This window comes from Antedon mediterranea, chromosome 9 (genome assembly GCF_964355755.1).
Source record: "Antedon mediterranea chromosome 9, ecAntMedi1.1, whole genome shotgun sequence".
NCBI lineage: Eukaryota > Metazoa > Echinodermata > Crinoidea > Comatulida > Antedonidae > Antedon > Antedon mediterranea.
The window spans coordinates 12,768,888-12,793,132 of NC_092678.1; positions in this window are offsets into that span (position 1 = coordinate 12,768,888).

Genomic DNA, 24,245 nt, shown 5'->3' on the forward strand with positions numbered 1-24,245 from the left:
CCTGGTAAAGATGACAGTGAGATTATAACAAATTATGTACATTGCAACCTGGTAAAGATGACAGTGAGATTATAACAAATTATGTACATTGCAACCTGGTAAAGATGACAGTGAGATTATAACAAATTATGTACATTGCAACCTGGTAAAGATGACAGTGAGATTATAACAACTTATGTACATTGCAACCTGGTAAAGATGACAGTGAGATTATAACAAATTATGTACATTGCAACCTGGTAAAGATGACAGTGAGATTATAACAAATTATGTACATTGCAACCTGGTAAAGATGACAGTGAGATTATAACAACTTATGTACATTGCAACCTGGTAAAGATGACAGTGAGATTATAACAAATTATGTACATTGCAACCTGGTAAAGATGACAGTGAGATTATAACAAATTATGTACATTGCAACCTGGTAAAGATGACAGTGAGATTATAACAAATTATGTACATTGCAACCTGGTACAGTAGAAACTAAATATGTTCATTTCCTTAAAATAATATGTCACTTGAATTTCAGATCCTTTTATTTCGTTATTACTTTTAGAAAATGTGTGTTTACATTAAAAATTTGAAAGTTAAAGTAGTGAAATTTATTATTACACATGCTTCAGTCAATTCAGTCACAACAATCAATACTTACGAAGTAATGGCACTGCAGTCATAGAATGTGAAGTCAGTGGAAACGAAATCAACATCAGTTACAGATGAGTGAACTGATAAAATAACATCTACAAAAGCTGTAAACAAATTATTCAAAGGTTAGCTACTGTCTAGGCCGAGGCTTTAATTTCAAATGAATTTTATGGGTAAATACAAAATTAAATACAAAAAACCTAAATGTAATATTTAATTACTTTTTTTTCCAGAGGTAGATATCAGGGGCGGACGGAGGGGTGATGCCCCAGTCGCCCGGGCAACACCCTTAATTTCATACTAAATGTTTTTTTCTACTACTAAATTAAAATTTAGATCCCATTTCATCTTATTATTAACCATTAACGTTATAGAAGTCCACGGTTGGAAGAGTCTATATGTAAATTGACAGACTGCAGCGTATAATTAAACGCGCACAATTTAACGGCGGCGGTCAGCGTAATTTTTTTAATGTTTTATATACAATCATGTTTCTGAACATGCTCAGAATGAATTTCTGACTGTTTGCTTGTGTGCGTCTTGAGAAGGTACGTGGAAAACCCTGTCATATGGGTTGTTGATTTGTCCGTAATTATTGCATTTTGCCGGGGATTCCCCATTATTTAAGTATTTCCGTAGTACCATATATTTATCTTCATTTCCCTACGTCCGTAATATTGGGAAGAATTTCCGTAGTAATTACGGACGTTCCGAACTTTGAAATAACAGTGTTTAATTGCTTCTTTCTGCAAATTTCGATCATATTTTCTTTTCTGGAGTGTGGTTTAAGCAACACTGTTGTACAGTATAGTGGATAAATGAAAATGAATTTCGGAAATTGTGGTTTAATCACCGACTTATTTAGCATTTATTTCAAAATAATACAATTCAACGTTTTGTTCAATATATTTATAACAGCAGCTACACATGTTTTGTCTAACTTTTTAAAATTATTAATTGATAATAGGCCTAGTAATAATTGATTATAATTGCTAGACTAATATTACCTTACCGGAAGTACCTTCGTCGGGGACTTCCTCTGACGTTTGCATTGAACGCAAAAAAATGTTATCCTTATGGAAAAAATAGGCGGGATAAATACTGCTGTTTACTAATGTAGCTCGGTAGATATAAGTGTCATTTCCGGTGAATTATAATAGGTGCCATTTATCATGAATTTTACGTGCGAGAGTACTATTTCCGGCCACCCAGAGGTGTCATTTAACAAAATTTGCTTCGCCACAGGCGAAGCACTTGGTTTCTATATGGCCCTAGACTCTTAGGCAACCCCCTTATAATAGTCCTGCGACCGCCCCTGGATATGTTTAAATACTTGGTGCAAATGTCTCCCAAAAAATGTGATTATGCCCATATATGGAGACAATGATGTGATATCACTACCATATTTGGGCATATCACTACCATATTTGTTTTCTTAATCTAGTTTGATAGTGTAGACAGAGCTTAAGATATCACTAGGTTGAAACAAGGGTCACTTTGGGGAATCCCCCTTGTTGCCAATGTAGAGTAGTGACTGCATGATTTCTGTACTCCATAGTGTGTGCTAAAACCTATTTCCTCATGAGCTATTAATAGTATACACCTCCTACTGAGGAGAATGCATACCATGTGTGAAATACTAGTACAGCCACTGCTACAGTTACATTAAATAAAGAACAATAAAACAGAAAGTAAATAGACTGTGGGCTACCGTAACCCCCTCCCCCTCCCCCCTGGGGATTTTATGACCCATACATTTTTGGAAACCTCACACATATAGGTTTTCAAATCAGGTTGTCTGCACAGTGACATTGCGCAGTGGTGCGTATACCGATGAGGGCGCTTTTTCCAAAATGGCCGCCAAATTTAATAAAATATTATATATTGATAAAACAGTAATTTATATGCTAAAATTAACTTGTTTTTTAATTGTTCTGTATGAAATAATGTGTGGTCAGGTCATGGTATATGTTTGTATTCCAAAAAGTCAATATAGAGGGCGCATTTCAAAATGGCCGCCGAAAATCATAAAACTTAACAAAATTGAAGTAATTACTAGAAATGATTATATAAACAATCAGAAAAATGTCAGAATGTCATTTTACCATTCAATAATTTAACTGGTACTGACATTATTTGATTAAACTAATAAAATAATATTATTATTATTAAAATAATACAAAAACTTCTATCAAACAAATTAGTTGATGCGTGACATTCAACTTTAAACCAATCAGAACACAGATAGCAGTGTAGTAGTCTAGTTGATCAGTTGTATGAAACCAGTCTAGTCTATATAACATTGAACTAAATTATTGAAGAAAATTGTGCTTTTTCAACAACAAAGTTAATTCATAGTAAGTATTACAAGCAATTTGCTCTCCTAGTACAGTACATGGTGCAAAATGTGGACTAGCCTAGGCCTAGGAGAATTTGGTAAAACTGCACAGTTCTGGCTTAACTATATGGATCGAGTTTGGCTTATCCTTCATTCAAAGACCAACTAAGGAAAACAATTTTGATTTGCATTTAGCTAGCCTACAAAGAATGTGTAGTCTGTTTTTTAGCTACGACCACCAAAACTATGCTAGATATACAATGGTGTATTTCCTGTCTCTCCTAAACATATCAGAGACACATCCCGGAGCAGAGGAGCTTTTGCGACACAATGGTTTCAGTGTTAAACGATCACAAATTCCGATGTCGAGAAATGCTGTTGACATCACAATTGAACAAACTATCAACCGTCACGCAAAGTGCCATGGTGCAATCATAGGATTCAGCAGGAACTATTCGGCATATCATAGGTGGTGCACGACAAGACACAGTAGGGCTGGTTACCAGCAAGCCACAATGGAAATGGCAGACATGGATAACATGGAATCGACTTCACACAAGGGCTTGAAGTCCTCACACATCATCAACAGTGAACAAGATACTTGCAAGGTTCTAGCAGCATTTCATAACTTTGTAAATCCTTTTGTTGTTGAAAACAAGAACGTCCTCTACTGTCTGTCATCAGGTGCACCAGTATCAGATGAGATCGAACATGATCTCCTCCAGGCTGATAATATTGGAAAACAGGCTTACGACAAATTTGTTACGCAACGACTTGTTGAAGGCACAGTAAGTTTTCATCATCCAATCAAGAAGTGTAAACTAAAGACATTTGTACAACTTGCCAAATCCTGTAAGATCTCGGGACAGTCAAAGAAGACCAAAGAAGTAAAAGCTGAAAGAAATGTAATTGGTCAGCTTTTAGTTTTAGCAATGAAGCATGACATTAGTATGGAGAGGGTGCTTAGTTTCTCATTGGGCCCTGTTCCATGGGTACTTGCAACGGCTGATGGTGTTCCAGTGAAGACAGACAAGGCAAAGCTTATGCATGCATTGGTAGGCGAATCAAACACAATAGAAAGGCCGGCTGGAGAAACCACATATATTGTTGACGGAATGGCTCTGCTGCAAGCACAGATGGCTTTGCCTGATACATTTGGAGACCTGGCAGAGAGTATATTTGGACAGCTTCCTAAGGTAAAACGTGTGGACTTTGTAACTGATACCTACCTCCCACTATCAATCAAAGGAATTGAAAGGGCTAGAAGAGGTTCTTCTAAATCCCATATAATTAAAGGAGTCAAGACTAAAGTGCCACGAGACTGGAAATCGTTTGACAATAAGATGACATTAACACATTTTCTACTAAGTGAATAGAAAAAGAATAAATATGCACCAAATCTTCATGGAAGAGAAGTTGTATTTGGCTATACGAATAAATGCATAAGTCTGAAGAGCAATGATGGCCGAGAAACTATGTCTGAGGAACTTACAGAAGTTATCTTCAACACAGGAAGAGGCTGATACGAAGTTGATTCTCCACTGTCTGCAAATTGCCAGAAATTCATCATCCAATTCTACCATAATCATTCGATCTCCAGACACAGATGTCTTCATTCTTCTGCTTCATCACACCCAGGAACTGACTCAAACAATACTATTTGATACAGGTGTTGGCAATAAAAGACGTCTTGTAGATGTGCATAAAGTCATAAGTGATGTGGGAAATGATGTGTCATGCCCTTCCCGCATTACATGCATTCAGTGGTTGTGACACAACCAGTGAATTTGTTTGTAAGGGGAAACTACTACCTTTGGGGGGGGGGGGGAGGGTCCCGTGTTTGAGCCCACAGTCTAAAAGCATATTAGCATAATGTTTAACTCACATTGGCTGGTTGGTATCTGTGGCACATGTGATGATGGCGGAGAATAACAAGTCAATGTTTCTTCATTTTTTATTGCAGATGATTGAAAGTCACCAAATTTACAATTATAATTTTCGTTGATGTTTAAAGGAGGAAGTTGCTCAACAGTTAGAGAAATCTATGAATAAAAACATTTAAGGTATCTGTTTATTGGAGTTGCATACATATTAAAACTTGTTATTAAATAATTGTATAATTCCCATTGTTAAAAAGCATCACAAGCCAGATGTACACTGGATCTCCAGCCAGTTTTGAGTCCAGAACTACTATGGCTGAGGATAGGCTTGAACCCTAATATACTGTAGATGTGCCGATAATATGATATAGCTTGTACTGGTACCCCTGCCTTAGTAGTGCTTAAATTCTCCAGCTAATGGCATTATAAAATATTACAAGCCTAGAAAACAAATGTAATAAATTGTTTTTCACAACTCACGCTGATATTTTCAAAAGTTTGAGAAATAAAAGGTGGTTCAACACTTCTAATCTCTACGCATTGGGCACTGTTGCTTGGCAACCAGGGAGACTGTTGGCATTCTTTAAATCTGGTACATCTAAATAATAAAAGACAAGTGTAAGTGCTATCTGCACTAAAGAAGATTTAAATTCTTTATTTGTATTCAGATTTTTCACACTGCTGCTTTAGCCAGCTACGTCCCAAGAGGACTACTCATTCAGAAGCTGAAAGCAAGCAGCAGTTATAGTTCTAGAAGGCGACATTTTGGTTTTTTGTAAACTAGGACAGGTCATGCTAAAATTACAAATCCCAAAGCACGTCTGGGAGAGAGAGTCTATGAAAAAATTTAGATTATAATACAGTATTATATAGAAGCATGTAGACAGTAATCTGTAAAATCTTGTTCAATAAATAATGAATTTGTTCTTGCTGTTAACCTAGGCCAGTATTATAGTAATTCACTGTCAAAATAATCAAAACATTATTTCTGGTATTCACAATGAGTCCCATTTGACTGTCAATCTAGACTGATATTATTATACAGATATTGACTGCTTAGAGGTTAAATATAAGATTTGACATCCCCGAGGGAATTTATGTTCGAGGGAATATATATTTCCCGAAGCGCCAGCTGAGGGAAATATAATTCCCAAGAACTTAATATCATTCCCGAGAGGATGTCTAATCTTATATTTTACCGATATAAAAGGCGATATCTGTTATATTACATAGCCAACAACAAGTAGAATATCTACTGGGTTGGGTAGCTAGGCCTAGTATGTAAACAAGATGCCCAGACACCTTACCTTTCGAAGAATTATATACAGATATAAATTACTACTATAATTACGCGAAAAATACTCAGTCAATATCATTGTTCTCGAAAATATATACGATTTACGATCCTCGCAGCGGTAGTCATGTGATGCAGTTTCAACCAATCACGTTCGCGTATTTACATAGGCTATGTAATATAATACTGTAATTTGCTGTCAGTGTCAGATAGTCATTGAATTATTATCAAAACAGTCCATAGTAGTTTGTTTCACACTTGAAGTATCTAGGCTTGATGAAGTGACCCCCAGACTTAGCAATAAAATAAACTAAAATGACAGAAATTGAGTCTGTTTCATATCAAAGTAAAATTCTTGTTGTATTTTACTTCAAATACAAAAGTTATTCACTTCTGTAACAAAAAATAATATTTATTCACATATAAAAAGAGAAAAGAAATGTTTAACAATAACCCAAAAACCATTGTCTGACAGAGAATTTAAGTATTTTTTGCTTTGAATTACAATTTTTTCAGGTAAATAATTGTTTGGTTAACATGAATAACTATTATGTGACAATAAAATGACATTCAAAAACAAATTTGAAATAAAAAATATTTTTCAGGGGGACAATATATCTTTAAAACTGTTACGTCAACAAGCGAGCAGCGTTTTTTTGTAAGAAATATTTCTTGTTTAAACTGTTTGTATTTAAAAAAAAAAGATTTAATACAGTAAATAATTAAGCCTTTAGGAAGTACAGTAAACTCATTTATTTTCATAGTTTATTACTTTACAAAGAATATCTCAAAAAGTTAAAAAAACACAAAATTTCATAACAGATTGTCAAATGCATTAGGAACAGACACTTTAGACAAAGCCCATACAAGTTAAAATAATATGTGGGATTGAAAAAACATAAGGAAAAAAAGAACTCTATTTACGTTTTGTATAGTGTACACCATCCACAATAAGGATCTGCATCTAGTTGACCTGGTCTGATACACTCATCACATGTGATAAACCGACTGCAGTTTGCAACTTGTAGCTTGACCAACTAATAAAAGGCAATATGATAATTATAAAAAAATAAAGAAATATTATATAATCAACAACTAAAACAATAAAAAGTAAAAGAAAACTCAAATTTACCATTACAATTTTTCTTAGGATACAATTGAATGATAATGTAAAAGTAATACAAATATTTTATAAACTGATTAAAAGTCTGAAGGGGTTTAAATTGAATTTAGAAAATCCCTTATATCTATAGGGTTAAAACCATTATGTAACAAATATTTAAAAAAATGAAGATAGGGCAGAAACACAAAACTTATTACGTATTACGGAATGGACTTCAACAGGGACACAGACCCGAGGATGACCAGAGAGATGAGATGGCAGTATTTGATGGAAAATCTTGGATGGGATAAGAGCTGCACAGGACAGGAAAGATAGATTGCCCTGCAGTGGGCTGACAATGGTTGGAATTGTGCTGATGATGATAGTCTTTATAAAAAAATAAATATAAACCAATTATTAAAATAAACTGACCTTTTTTGTTGTGAGTGCTACTATATAATTAGATTTTTTATCTAGAAATGTGTCTGATCTGACCTCTTGACCTGTATCTATGGTGATAGTCTTGTACACTTTAGATGAGGTTTTGTTGGTTAACTCAGTCTGAAAAATTGGAAGAAAACTCAATTTTAAGACATAGTTCATTTAAACATACAGTACTGTACTTCTACATTTAAGCAGTGTTAAACGCTAGCCTTATTAAATCAGTGACAGAATACTAGTTTAGTAGAACCTGTAAATAAATGCTACTGACAAATACTGTATGCATGTCTCTGCATCACCAGTATTTTGGATTTTTTTAAATTGATAATTGATATTACTGTACAGTAGCTTTTATCTAAAGCATTGTCAAGTAATAATTTCAAACTAACCTTAATAAGTTGTCCATTATATGTTCCAATAATTGCTATTGTACGATTCTCTTCAATTGTTGTAGTAACTGATGTCAGTATTGTATTATTAACTGTTAGCAACGCTTCTGATACTGCTGCTTCTGTGTAGATACCTTGTGAATAACGTCGATAGAGGTTTTTACCATCATTTAATGGACACATAAAATTCTGAACCTCAGTAGCAGTAAAACTTATAGTCTTCATTAAACAAAACAAAAAATTATATGTTAATTATTCTATTTCTGATAAATGATAAATGATAAATTCAGAATTATATTAAAATCACATTTTTTTTGTCCAAAATATTTTATCTTTAGAAAATAAATCAGCATGACTAGTAGGTAGCCTAAAGCTTTACTAGTCATCGCTAAGAATAGATAAATGTTTGAAGATCATACTTGTGAACAATCAGCATCATCAGCATAGTCTAGAGTATAATCATCATTATCCATGGTTATACATCCATTTAAAGCTTTGAAGAATGCATCTTCAATATCATTCCACTTGTAAATACACATTGCAGATGTTCCAGTGGCAACTCCACTTCCATCACCTTTAGCAAACACTCCATACAGAACATTATCTCCAGCTTGTAGGCCTAGTGGGGAAGCTAACTCAGCTCCTACAGGACGCACAGACATGGCTTGTACCAAGTTGTAATCAACATTATTAACTGCACACTGAATGTAGATCTCAGATAATGTATGAAATGAATTTTCTTGACAAACACGACTCAGTCGCGAATGAAAGTAATCAGTATCATTCGGTCTAACTGCAACAAAGTAAGTATATCCACCGTAATCAAGTGCTGTTTTAAATTGTATAGGTTTAGTGTAAGATGGTGTGATAGCATTGAAATTATTATTTGGCACTCCAAATATATCATCTGTTTCAAGTTGAATTCTAGAATAAATATACCTGTAAGAATACTCTACTGGATTTAATGATGTATGCCCAGAAGAGACATATAAAACATTTCGTTTAATAAGATCATCTCTATCTCTAGTGCCATCACCCAACACACCAGGTGCAATGATTCCAACTGTTGACAGTTCACTCACTATTTCCTTGTCTACATCACTTTCGTATAATGTTACTAAATCCACAAGAGATCTTACTTCACATCTTCCATTGTTCCCTCCTCCACATACAATCAATCTATCATGATCATAATCAATTTCTAATATTTTATTTATGTTATCACAATCATCTGATGAACATGTTGAAATATTAGCAATGATATTAAAATCTTCTGACAGTCTGTACAGTGTGTTGTAAGCTCCTATGTAGATATCTCCTGTTGTACTATGGATTTTGACATGGTACAGATCTTCATTTTCATGAGGTTTAAATTCAAGTAAGACATTGTCGGATCCTTGGATGCTTTGCAGAAATGTTGTAGAATATAGCAGAAATGCAGAAAAGTTTAACAATGTTGAAAAACCCATTATTTAAAGGTCAGAGAACGTCATTACCTTATAAAAGAAAATAGAAAACACTACTTTAAAATAAGAAATACAATGAATCATTATTGATTAATTTTTACATGCCTATACTGAATAGCTAAAATTATTTAAAAAGCTAAAACTGCATTATAATAAGATTGATTTTTTGACAAGACCTGCAAGCATGGAAAAATATCGTATCTAGACAACTACCCCCTGGACAATTACCACCCGGACAACTACCACCCGGACAATGACCCCCCTAGGACAACTACCAACCGGACAATTACCCCTTAGGACAACTACCTTCTAGGACAACTGCCCCCTTAGGACAACTCCCACCCAGACAACTACCCCCTAGGACAACTACCCCCTAGGACAACTACCCTCTAGGACAACTACCCTCTAGGACAACTACCCTCCTAGGACAACTACCCTCCTAGGACAACTACCCTCCTAGGACAACTACCCTCTAGTCCAACTGCTATGCCCCTAGGACAGCAACAACCTCTGAACAACCAAACCTATATCATGACACCTACATCTTAGGTTATAATTACGATCTTGTAAAACTTTACTGAACTTCAAAACATAGGGAGAGAGATTGATCTTAAATGAAAGCTTTTGAATTTTTTAATATGCGTATCGTCAGCAGTTATTTTACATTAAACGAGAATCGATCAAATTATTAAAACTAATTCCAATCTTGAAAAATAAATGGGTGGGCTTATTTTATTCTTGTGTGACTTGAATATGCCGTATAAATCGATGAACATACAGTTTACCTTGCTGCACCAGACAATCAAACATTCTTTCATTTAAGATCAATCTCTCTCCCTATGTTTTGAAGTTCAGTAAAAGTTGTACAGTACAAGATTGTAATTATAACCTATGGTGTAGGTGTGGTTGTTCAGAGAGTGTTGTTGTTCTAGAGGGGTAGTTGTCCTAGGGGCATAGCAGTTAGAGGGTAGTTGTAAGATAGTGGGACTGGAGCAGCCCCTTAATATTGATAAAATTGGCCCGATTTTGTTCGCTCTTTTCTTTTTCAAAACAAATGTTTTACCATAAGAGCTTATGTCATGCTGTTTAATGACATTATGTACAGTACGTTTACTACTACAAGTCCAGTAATAATGGAATATTGGTTTAGCTGTTACTACTTCATAGAATAACTTTAATTGATTTGTTTTTTACATTTTCTCCCCACTCCTGAGAAAATAGGACAATATACGTTTTTAGAACCTAAAGAATAATTATATCCATAATGTGTTTATGACTTAAACATTCCTACTTATTTCATTTTATTCCAATTGTATTCTACAGCAAAGAACCTCCTAATTTTACTTTAGATAAAAAAAAAAAACCTACACTATTAATCAATTGATTACATTAGATGATTTGAAAATAAATCTCTCTCTCTCCCCCCTTTTCACAGGTTCATACATTTCTTTAATAGAGTCCGTTCGGACGGAACAAAATTACACGTGTAATGGTCGCGTGTGGTGTAAATTTTAAGATAAACTTGCTGTTTAAAAAATTCACCTCATGAGGTGGATTTTTCAATTACACCTTAAACCGCAAGCCGATTAACCGCAAGATAAGGAGCAATTTGACCTTAATAGTGTAAAGAGATGCATGAAATATGACCCTGCTGGGTATTTTTTTTGTTAGTTTACACGTGTAAATTGTTCATCATCTGAACGATCACTGATTACACATGTAAAGTTAAACATGTAACTGGTTTTACTGTACGTCCGAACACAGCCTTAGTCTTCCTATTATGAAAACTTAGCTAACTGCGCCTTTTGAGGAATAATAAATATCGCTACACTTATTACAAAATAGACTACAAATCTTAGGTACATACGTCGATATTTTAATAATTTCACGTCAAATATTGTTAACTGTATAATAGTGTGGTACAACGCCCTCGTAATCTCCTCTTCCCACACAATTTAATTTTACAATACAATTGGCACCAAAAGAAGCAGCTTGTTTGGTTACCAATCGTAGTTTTCCGAAGCTGTAGTTGTCCTATGGGCCAATTGTAATTTTCCTAGTGGGTAGCTAGAGGGTATTTTTCCTAGGGGAAAATTGTCCTAGGAGGCAATTGTCCTAGAGGGTAGTTGTCCTAGGGGGTAGTTGTCCTAGGGGGTAGTTGTCCTAGGGGATAATTGTCCTAAGGGGGTAGTTGTCCTAGGAGGGTGATTGTCCAGGGGGTTATTGTCCGGGTGGTAGTTAAGTTGTCCAGGGAGGGCGTAGTTGTCCTAGACGCCAGGATTACATGCTGCACAGATAGTTAAGTATGTATAGTATCAGTAAAGTATCAGTTTTGTCTAATACCCTTGCCAAACACATTGGACGTTTGTGCTCAACATTAAATATTAGGCATAGGTACAGTAGCACAGGCTAGCCTCTAGGGACAACAGGCTAGTTAGGCTTAGCTAGGCTAAGCCAAGGCCTTAGCAAGTCTAGGTACCGTAGTAGGCCTAGCATAGTAGCCTAGGTGCGCCTACCCTAGTAGTAGGGTTGTCAGACAATCGGGACCACGGGTGATCGGGTCCAGAAAATGTGGCCTCGATCGTATTCAGCGTTGGGTCCGATCGTCTCATGTGTAAAGAACCATTTCGGTCCCGATCATCTCATTTGCTGGGCTCGACCGTCTTAGCGCAAGGCCCGATAGTCTTGTGTTCGATAAAATTGATCGCGTTTTATTTTGGTTCAGATAAAATCGGGTATCGGTATGGAGCGCCGGTGATATGCTTTTGCGGTTGTAATTAGTTCTGATCAATATTTGTTAGGTATAACTTAAGGGATGAATGTTTATTTAGGCCTAATAATATATAAATGTCTGTTTTCAATTTATTTTACAGGTGGTTGCAAGAAGTTTTTGAATATGTGCTCTTTGAAAATCATTGTAAAAATGTTATTTCTGAAAAAAAAAAAGAAAAATGAATAGTTAAAATAGTTTATAATTAGTAATAGAGTATTTATTACCAATGAGATGTTCTTTCTATGCCTACAATACAAGTGGATATATACTAGACTTGTTTTAAGGTTGGCCTTATAAACCAATCTGTTGATTGAGGAATGAATCTACCGTAGCGTATTGACAAGACAATATGGATAGAAGAATAATAAAAAGGTGGGCGATTTACCCACAAAAGTGTACATGCAGAAATTAATCATAAACGGCATTACCATTATGCATAAGACGCAGAATTTTTTGTATTTGCTTTTTATTTTACTGCAATTACAATGATAGAGAACATAATTACATAAGTATCATAATCAAACTGTTTCCATTTTTGGTAGGCAACTGTTACCGCTTTAATGTTTAGTTCGTAACACGCTATGTTTTATTTTAAGGGGAATCCCCGGATTGTGTCACGGTCAACAAAATCACGTGGTGAAGAACAACAGGCGCACAGGAAGGTTTACTCATCTCATCAGCTCCTACCAAATTTATCCAACCATTGACGTTTATTATATTAAAATGATTACAAAAACATGAAAAATGAAGATTAATTATTATTCAGACTTTTAATATGTTATTTTGTAGTTTTAATAAAGGTAATCACTTGCGTAGAAAAAAAAAAACGAAAAAAAAAAATGTTTTCACTTATAAAATGACAAAATAAATGGCTAAATTCAACCAAAAACCCACTGGCTGGCACGCAGCCAATTTGACAATTTTTTTGCTTTAAATTACCACCGTGGCTAAAGATACGGTACCGTATCCTAACTTCCGTTTTCTATAGGTACGGTAAAATTGCATTATATGTCATAATCAGCCAATGAGGTGCTGGTACGTGTGTGACGTCATCGTATAAGGACTTTTTTTCATATCGTGTCTGTAGAGAATGCCTATCGGCGGCGCCAGGCTGCATGGATGTGTGCTCTGATTCTGTGACTCAGCCCCGGGGCTAGACCTAGCAATGTTGAATCCAGAAGTTTAATAACGGGTGACAACATCGATGCTGTAGTAATAGAGCAAGTTCATGTGGTTGGTGGACGTTACAGTCTGGCACCGCTTTCCCTACAGAAACAAACTCATATAATTATAGTACGTACAGTAGTATGCCCCTTTTGAAACGGTTTTCTGTATTCTAGAATTAAAATCAACATGGCTTTTCAATAATAACAGACGTAGACTAAATTTAGTTTTTGTCACACACGACCGCGATAATAGCAATAAATGAAGCAAAAAGAAAATATTAAAGCGGTTGATCACTGTAGATAAAACAAATTCAAAGTCCTTATACGATTACGACACACACGCTGATTATGACGTAATGCAATTTTACCGTACCTTTAGCAAACAGAAGTTAGGATACGGTACCGTATCTTTAGCCACTGCGTTAAATTACAGTTTCTGAAGGTAAATACATTTTTTTCGATCCAATTTTTGGTCAAAGTGGATAACTATTATGTTATTGTTACATTAAAATGGCATATTCAACAAAAATTTTGTTAAGAATTATTTTTTCAGGGGGACAATACATCTTTAATTAATTAGTATATTAAAATGATAAACAATCATATTTTTACAATAATGGTAATTTTGAAAAGCACATCCTCTCCTCCTCCTGTAATAAAGTAAAGAAAATAATTACAGTAGCATACTAAATACTCATTCATTGTCTAAAAATACCCAGACAGTAAAACAGTAGGCATACCTAAAATATAAAAACGATCACGAATTATAATGATCACGAAGATGTATTTAGTGCGCCAAATACAAAATAGCGCGATGCAATAAAACCCAATCGATTTAAAAAAACACGATCGAATGATAAAAAATGCATAGCTAGACCAAGTGGCGTGCGCAATAAAAAAATTGGTTTAATTGCAACCAAAATAAAACGGGCCTGAACGTTTGGTCCCGATCATCTCTGGTCCCGATCCGATCGTCTTAAAACCATGTTGGGTCCGATCGTCGCACGCTTTGGGCCCGATAGTCCGTAGTCCAGATTGTCTGTTTCCCAGTAGTAGTAGCCTAGCTAGGCTAGGCCTTAGACCTACTAGGCCTAGCTAGGGAATCCAGTCAAGTCGTCCCATCGCAAAGTCGCCCAATACAAAGTTGCCCCATCGCAAAGTCGCCCCATCGCAAAGTCGCCCCATCGCAAAGTCGCCCCAACGCAAAGTTGGCCACGGTTTTATTTCGGTATGACTATGAAGCGCCGCCGCTAGTAGTACGCTGTTTTAATCATATCGGTTGCATTGTTACTTTGGTCGCGCTAAAATGTGGTATCATTATAATGTTTAATTCTATTATAATTTATACATAATTTAATTGTGTTTTAATTATTTTACAGGTTTTAATGGAGTACTGTGCTTAATTTAATATGATTTTAAAATTTTGTTATCCAGAGCCACAATTACGAATCTTTCTTCAACCTACAAGTGGATACTGGTCAGCTCATTTTTTTAAGATAATATATCTATATATAAATTTACGTAAGGGCAAAATTCGGTAAATCGCGCCTTACTTCTAGAATTTTCACTCGATGGTATGTAAAGTTGGTTCGTACTTTCGGTACTGATTTTAACCGCCTGATGTAACCCTGTTTACTAATTAAATTGAGTTAAATAATTAGTTATTGACGATTAAAACGAATTTAGGTTAAACGATTTGCCCCAAATAGGGGTGTTTTCCGATCGTGGTATACACTGTCTAATGGATGTCCGTCTTGAAAAATACCCGCCAAAAAAATGCGAGGAGGCTTCGCATTTTTCTATCTCCTCCTACGATAATTGTTTTTAATAGCTGAAAACCGGTTGAACAGCTAGAGTACACCATCATAATGTTGAAGACAGGCCGATTTTCTTTAAAAAATACTATTTTGATAGATTTAATATACGATTATACAAATGTATTGATTTGCGATGAATGGAACATCCCAATCTCTCAGTCTGCCAGAGTTTGGTTTAACACAAGTACTGTAGGTAAATTTATGAGCCCTTGAACACATACGGTAGGTAAATATATGGGCCCTTTGAGAATAAACTTGCAATACTTTGACAATACTGTAAATACCTATTAACTATTTTTCATTTGAATCGAACATTTCTTACTGTGAATGTTCGTACTGTTAGATGTAATATAAAAATATATACAAATAAACTTTATTACTGAGACTGTGGATAGGCTCTACTGTTAGATATACAAATAAACTTTATACTGACAGTTCCTTCTCAACGTTTGTATTAATTAATAATTACCAAAAATATAAACGTCGTAGTGGTGTATCGTGACATGTACTTTAATATTTCAATTGATTATGACAGTGACAGTTTTAACAAAGTATTAAATCGCAAATGTTTTAGGCCTACTGTATTTAGAGGTATATTATTTATAGGCCTATAAAACATGAACAAAATATTTCGTTACTCAGTGGATAAAGAATATATTTATAAATTGTTCCTCTTTGTACCTATCCGCTTTCCCATCCCTCAACCCTAATGTTACATAGCGAGGAGGCTTCGCATTTTCCTATCTCCTCCTACGATAATTGTTTTTAATAGCTGAAAACCGGTTGAACAGCTAGAGTACACCATCATAATGTTGAAGACAGGCCGATTTTCTTTACAAAATACTATTTTGATAGATTTAATATACGATTATACAAATGTATTGATTTGCGATGAATGGAACATCCCAATCTCTCAGTCTGCCAGAGTTTGGTTTAACACAAGTACTGTAGGTAAATTTATGAGCCCTTGGTTTAACACATACGGTAGGTAAATATATGGGCCCTTTGAGAATAAACTTGCAATAGGTTCGGAAAATGTTAAAAACCAATTTCTATTATTTGAATCGGTAAACAGTTTCCATTTATTATACATTGATAATGAAACATGAAATATTCCTATTTATGTCCCTCGAGGTTTATTACAATTTATATTTAGTAGTCCCACGGACTTCATCTCAGCCACTCCCCCGAGTGCTAAGGCCAAATTTATGATACCCTACTTTCTATGTAAGTTTAGTTACAGTTAGTTCTTGACGATAATACAACGAATTTAGGTTACACCCTTCGGCCGCGAAAACGTTTCTGTACAAATATGATACCGATTGGCTTTATTTCATTCAACAGCGACCATAATCTCGCCAATTACAGGATAGATAAACTATTTTATTATTGATGTGCTTATAAATTAAGACTCATGTAAACAGCTTGATTACATCATTTTACAGACAAACGAAACTTTTAAACCTACTGTTTCAATAACTGAGTATAATACTGTATACGTTTTCATAAGTAAGTGCATATACATTTTCGTGTTTTCATTGACGAGATTGTAATAGTAACTTCAGTAACTATTACAGTACTTATTTATTATACGACACAAGACAATTGTATCTGACAGGTACGTACATTATTCTAAAAAATAAGTCTAGATAGATCCCTTAGGCGTCATAAATCACAGGCCAACAAATCAGTACTCATGACAGAAATTCGACCCAGTTTGGTTCACACAAATGTTTACAGGAATTTCAACACCACAACCGATGATTTGCCCTAAATATTTAGGTAGACTACAGTTTAATTTTTCACTGAATAGGAGCTTGCATTTCCGATTTTCATTTCGCAGAATGTCTAGGTCTATTTATTTATTTAGTTTGGTTCTTATAATATATAAATACAATCAACTTTATTACTGCGGTTCCATCACCACCACCACGTGTCGCCAAATTCCCGTACATACAGTTCCATTTCTCCCTAATTTCTTTAATCCACATAAATTAATTGTCCTTTATGGAATCCAGTATTGGTTTTGTTGTCTCTATTTCTGAATACCCCAATTAGGGGGACACTTCCGTTTTTGTTTAGTGTCCCAAAAAAGTCCCCGTCCGTGGATTCTACTGTATTCGAGAACCATCTGTGAGCACCCCTAGATGGTACGCGAGCGAAGCGAGCGTGCCATCTAGTTATTATAAATGTATACATGTGTAGTAGTCCTTCGTATAGATTAGTTAAAGGGGGGTTCCGGGTTTAAAATGAATAGTAAAAAATTTAAAATATATTTGTTTGTCTCTTGAACGGTAAAAGTTTAAATTTATATAAGCGCCCAGTGAAGCAGAACGAAGGCTGTGAAATGAGGCCAGATTAAAAGTGCAGCTACGGCAAAATCACATTGTGGTTACAGAATAGGAAATTTGTGAAATGGTCAATCTTCCGACGACTCGTTATCATTAACCATATCAATTACTTTCGTAAAATTATACTTATCTGATGTAATTTTAGTCGGTCTTCCCATTTATAAAGTCAATTTTCTATGAAAATTCATCAAAACAGTGAAAAATTAGATAGGTTTGCACTTTACGTTTGCCGATTTTCGCACTGACTTAGGGAAAGCCTTCAAAATCAATGAAGCGTAATGTATACATTCCTGCTGAGCGAGACGACGATACACGTGCTCTTTCTGCCCCATGCCTGGCATCGTCACGTGATAAGCAGATACAGTATACAATACCAAACTGGTCGGGTCGAGTATACCCCGTCTATAATCACAACATGAACGATGTACAGTATTTGATTGAAGGTCGACTCGACCTACCGGAATGGTATATATAATATAGCTCGAATGAGAGAGTTGGAATATTTGTATAAACATAAGTATTGCTAATTTTAACAAGTGTAGCCTATAGTAAAAGGCCTGGTAGTATCAATTCGCATAGGGTCTACTACAGCACTAGCTAGCTCAATTTTTAACTGGGCCGGATCGGCTAGGAGGTCTACTTGCTTGATGCAGTATCCGCTTTTTTGGAGAGTAAACTAGGCCTAGGCCTATTTTTTTAGGCCTACTTATTAATTAGACGATCGGGACACCATACGTGCGGACGGCGATCGGACCTTGTTTTGCCTCAATATTTACAGCCGATTTTGTAGAACGCTTTAAGTTTAGATTGTTTAGGAGTTTGGTTGATAGGATGGGTTTGTACGCCTAGTACGTGAAGTATTTGTATTTTGTATTTTTTGTATTTTGTATTAATATTTGTCCTCAGTGAGGAAATTCGGATTAGGCCCTCCACGGACCCACGGCAGCCAGCAGTGCAGCGCCTACCAGATTAGGCAATGAGAGTAAAGCATCTTGCCTAAGGATGCAATTAGTATGGTACAGATAACCTCGAACCCATGCCTATCACATGCTAGTCCGATATTACCATTACACCATCACTCTCCAGTATATACAGCACCCGCCACGATTTCTAAACGGTCTCCCATCCAGAACGCAACCGGGCCCAATGTTGCTTAACTTCGGTGATCTGACGAGAACCGGTGTTTCAACGCAGTATGGCCGTATATAAGTTGATATACGATGTGTACTACTCCGTAATCTGTACTAAATTTTGTATTTCATTAAATGTCAAATAAATATATGCTACACTTTAGGCCCAGCTTAGAAAATCTACAAAAAATGTATTTCACAATGATCGGGTGGTCGTCGTTTGACAGGGGAGAGAGAACACAACGTACAAGAAGCTTGACGTCGCGAGTGGAATCCACTGATGACGTGATTTTGTGAATATCTCATGAATATTAATGAGCTTCCCTAAGCTGCTGAAAAACAGACTTTCCATGAATTTACCCTAAAATGTATATGAAATTTAATTTTTTAAATTTCTCGTTATTACTTCTTCATTCTGACATGAGGGCGCATCATGAGTTAGCAACCGTATAAACAGTGCTCCGTCTTCATTAAAAATAAAGTAAGGTTTTGCCAAAAATAGCCATAAGACAACTGTGCTAAATAAGTGAGTATTACAATTTGGTTAATGCTGTCATCGTCTTTTGATCTAAAACTAAGAAAATGGTCAGAAAAAAGGACCAAACTGAACGTACCCCTCCGGACACCTCAACGACCCAGGCGACACCCACCGAAGAAACCAGCGAAATCCAGTTATTAAGGCGGAAGATTAAAACGCTAACAACTGAAATGCAAACAAAACTAGACTCCGTACTTAAAAATCAAACCTCAATTATGAATAGAATTGACTCAATGGAGGCAAAACAATTAGATATGGAGAAATCCATTACTTTTACCTCCGATTCAATCAACGATCTTGAAAAGAAAGTAACAACGTATGATAGCGAAATGAAAGATATTTCAACAACACTTGAAACAGAAAAGAAAAAAATTACCAGTATACAAAATGATATTCTGAATCTTGAACGGTATTCAAGGAGTTTTAACCTGAGATTTGGTGGGATAACTGATGAACCAAACGAAGATGCAACAAAAAAGATTAAGGAATTACTAAATAAAACACTCAACCTAAACGACTTCGTCATTGAAACGGCTCATCGCACAGGAAAACCATCAACAATAAGTGGTAAGCCAAGACATATCATTGTTAAATTTATATATCGACCACAGAGATTTGAAGTACTCAGAAGAGCTAAGTCGATAATGAAAAATTCTGAGATGTTTGTACTAGAAGATATGCCAGTAGCAGATATTATCAAAAAGCGAGGCCTGCGAGAAGTTATGATGAAAGCGTATGAAGAAGGTAAAAAGACTGTCTTCAGAAATGGCAACCTTTACATTAACGGTAAAATGTATACATAACTTCTTTATTTTCGTTCGTTTGTTTTTAATTGAATTCAATTTGTGACTATATCCTGCCTGCATTAAACCATATGCAGAAAATGGGTACCACTTATTGTATCCACTAGGAGAATTCAAACTGTACGGAATTGAAACATCAACACGATCGCGATTATGTGTTTACATAACCTAAACATTAACAGGTGAAAGAATTGGCACACTGACTTAAATACCATGTTACGTAATCTGTTGCTGTGTTGCGTGTCACATACTTTGCCAATTGTTTTTGAATCAAGTAGTGAAAAACTCAATTGCTTAACACAACACACGACTCCCTATTGCTTTCATTCACACACTATTATTAAGTATTATGATTTGGATTAAGAATGGGATAAAATTGGAACGATGTGGGTGGGTGGGGAGGGGTTGGGGGATGGAGGGGTTGGGAGATGGTGGGTCTTTGGGGGATGGTGGAGTTGAGGGTGGGTGAAAATAAGATTAGTGCTGTAATTAAGATTTATCACTGTGTTTACACTTTTCGCACTCAATTGTTTTACTTAGCGAAATATATGTATACTAATAATATGACGGAGCAACCACATTGTTCGGTTGACCTGATTATAGATAAATTAGTTATCTTAATTATACTGTTTTTTGTTGTTGTTTTTTTTAAATCTTTTCTCTGACCATTCTTTTTTAAACTTAAAAATTGCATTATGATATTTAACTTAAATGACATTAACCCTAATGATGATATCAATATTGAAGAAACTAAATATTACCAGATAAACGATTTTAATCTAAGTTTTAAGAACTCGATACATGCCAATCACTTCTCCATTCTAAGCCTGAACTGCCGTAGCATGGTCAACAAATTCGATGATATTATTAATTCAATAAATCACTCCTTTTCAATTATTGCCCTAGAAGAAACATGGATTTCTCCAAATTCTACAACATCACTGTACAAAATACCAAAATATACATTTATTCATAAAGATAGGATAGGACGAAGAGGAGGAGGAGTTGCTCTCTATCTATCAGAAACCCTTAGTTACGAGATACGAAATGACCTCGCTTCAATACTGACCGAAGGAGAATCTATATTTATTGATGTTAAAATAGAAAATAAAACAATATCTTGCGGAGTAATATATACTGTAGGCCCCCTGATACAAATGTACAAACTTTCAACAATCAGTTGTCAATAGTCATGCAGATGATTAACAAAGAAAATAAGCTAGCATACATTACTGGTGATATGAACTTAGACATTAGCCAACACATGAGAGACAAAAACATCGAATTCCACCTTGACAATATCCAGTCCCAGTCCTTCACTTTTCTTATTAATAAGCCCACAAGAATAACAGAAAACTCTGCTTCCATAATAGATAATATTCTCTACAATTCCCATCTAACAAATAACATAAACACTGGTATCATATATTCGGATATATCCGACCACCTTCCAATATTCTGCATAAACACATCCGAAACTCACCATTATCATAACAACGTATACTGTTATAAACGCGAAAACAAACAGTACAACATTGATCATTTTAAGCATGAACTTGCAAATCAACAGTGGCAGGATGTCCTAGAATCAAATGACGCAAACAAAGTATATCAACATTTTTCCACAACTCTGCAATCATTAGTTAATATATGCTTTCCAATAAAAAAGATAAAACTCAAAGCTAATAAACTTCAATCTCCTTGGATAACGGAATCAATTGCTAAGTCAATTGTTACTAGAAACAAATTATATAGCAAATACAAACGTATACCGACAAATATAAATAAATCTAAATATACAAACTATAGAAACGTACTTACCAATATTATTAGAAAACGAAAAAAGGAATACTATTTTAATAAATTTGAAAAAAATAAAAATAATATGAAAGAAACGTGGAATGCCATTAATCAACTTTTAGGTAGGAAGAAAAAATCCAAACTGCCATCAAACCTAAAACATGTGACAGAGACATACACTAACCCAGAAACAAAATCCGATGCATTCAATTCTTACTTTATTAATATTGGGAAACAATTAGCTGACAAAATTAACCATGATAACAACCCTGCCATTGATCCAACGTCATATTTGACTGTTAACTACCTTAATTCTATGTATTTCAGACCCACAACAGAATACGAAATAATGACATACATTAATAAATTAGAAACAGATAAAACACCAGGTCACGATGATATCAGTGCTCACTATATCAAGTACAATTCCGTCTACCTTACAAAACCTATTTCACACTTAATAAACGTTTCACTCGCCACTGGCCGATTCCCTGATGAACTAAAATGTGCCAAAACTATACCTGTTTTTAAAAGTGGCGATAGGCAAAACCTTAATAATTATCGACCCATATCAATCTTACCATGTCTTTCTAAAATATATGAAAGAGTTGTCTACGACCAAACCATTTCATACCTTAATAAATACAACATAATAAATCAATCTCAATATGGATTCCGACAAAAACATTCAACTGCACATGCTCTACTACACACACTAGAAAAAATAACATCAGCAATTGATAACAACTCATTCATTATAGGTGTTTTCCTAGATCTGTCAAAAGCTTTCGATACGATCGATCATAGAATTCTAATCAATAAAATGGAATGCTATGGCATACGTGGTATTGTGTTAGACTGGTTCAGGAGTTACCTAAACCACAGAACTCAGTATGTTACTATTGAATCACACAAATCAATAAAAAGAGAAGTAAAAGTTGGTGTTCCACAGGGATCTATCATTGGCCCATTGCTATTTTTGTTATTTATAAATGACATATTTTGTGTAAGCAAAGTTGTCGAACTTATCATATTCGCGGATGATACAAACATATTCCGCAAACATAATGACCCCATAGTTGCATGTAATATACTAAACTGCGAATTACAACGACTAACCACTTGGTTTAGAGCTAACAAACTCTCAATTAATACAAATAAAACTAAATATATAATCTTTAGAGGGCGCCAGAATTTAACCGACTTCACAGACATGCAACTATACGTAAATAACACCACACTCGAAGAGGTAACCCATATCAAATTCTTAGGAGTTACCTTAGACAAATTTTTGTCCTTCTGTACCCATATTGATGGCATTGCAAACAAAGTTTCAAAGATAATAGGAATTCTGAATAAATTAAAGTATTTTTTACCATATATGACTCTATTGCAAATTTATAAATCTATAATCCTTATTTAACGTATGCAATAGTAGTATGGGGCTCCTTCGGACCAAGTAAATTAAACCGACTTCACATCCTCCAGAAAAAAGCACTACGAATTATATGCAAAGTCCACTATCAACATCCTTCCCAACCGCTATTTATACAAACCAACACATTAAATATATTCGATCTTTATGAAAAACATATGGCAATACTACTCTTCCAATTTTATAATAAACAGCTCCCAATTACGTTTGACACTTACTTTCAAACCATTGAATCAACACATAATTATGATACCAGGAATAAACAAGAAATATTTCTTACAAAAAACGCTGCTCGCTTATTGAAAAATATTTTTTATTTCAAATGTTTTTTAATGTGTTCATTTTATTGTCACATAATAGTTATTTTACCTGAAAAAAAAATGTAATTTAAAGCAACAAATACTTAAATTGTCTGTCAGACAATGGTTTTTGGGTTTCTTTTCTCTTTTTATATGTTAATAAATATTATATTTTGTTACAGAAGTGAATACTCAATTTCTGTCACTTTAGTTAATTTTATTACTAAGGTCAAATCTGGGGGTCACTTCATCACACTAGATATTTCAATTGTGAAGTATCCTATTACAAACACAAACTTTAATGGACTGTTTCGATAATAATTCAATGAATATCTGACAGTGAATATACCAGAAATGCTTAGGGATTTGTAATTTTAGCATGACATGTCCTAATAGACTCTTTCCCAGACGTTTTTTGGGTCTACTGTGAATCAATAAATCATAGTGGAGTTTCCATTTTCACAAAACTGTCTGTCCTTAGAACTATAACTGCGGCTTGCTTTAGCTTCTGATTGAGTAGTCCTAATGGGACGTAGCGGGCTAGAGCAGCAGCGTGAAAAAACTATACCACTGTA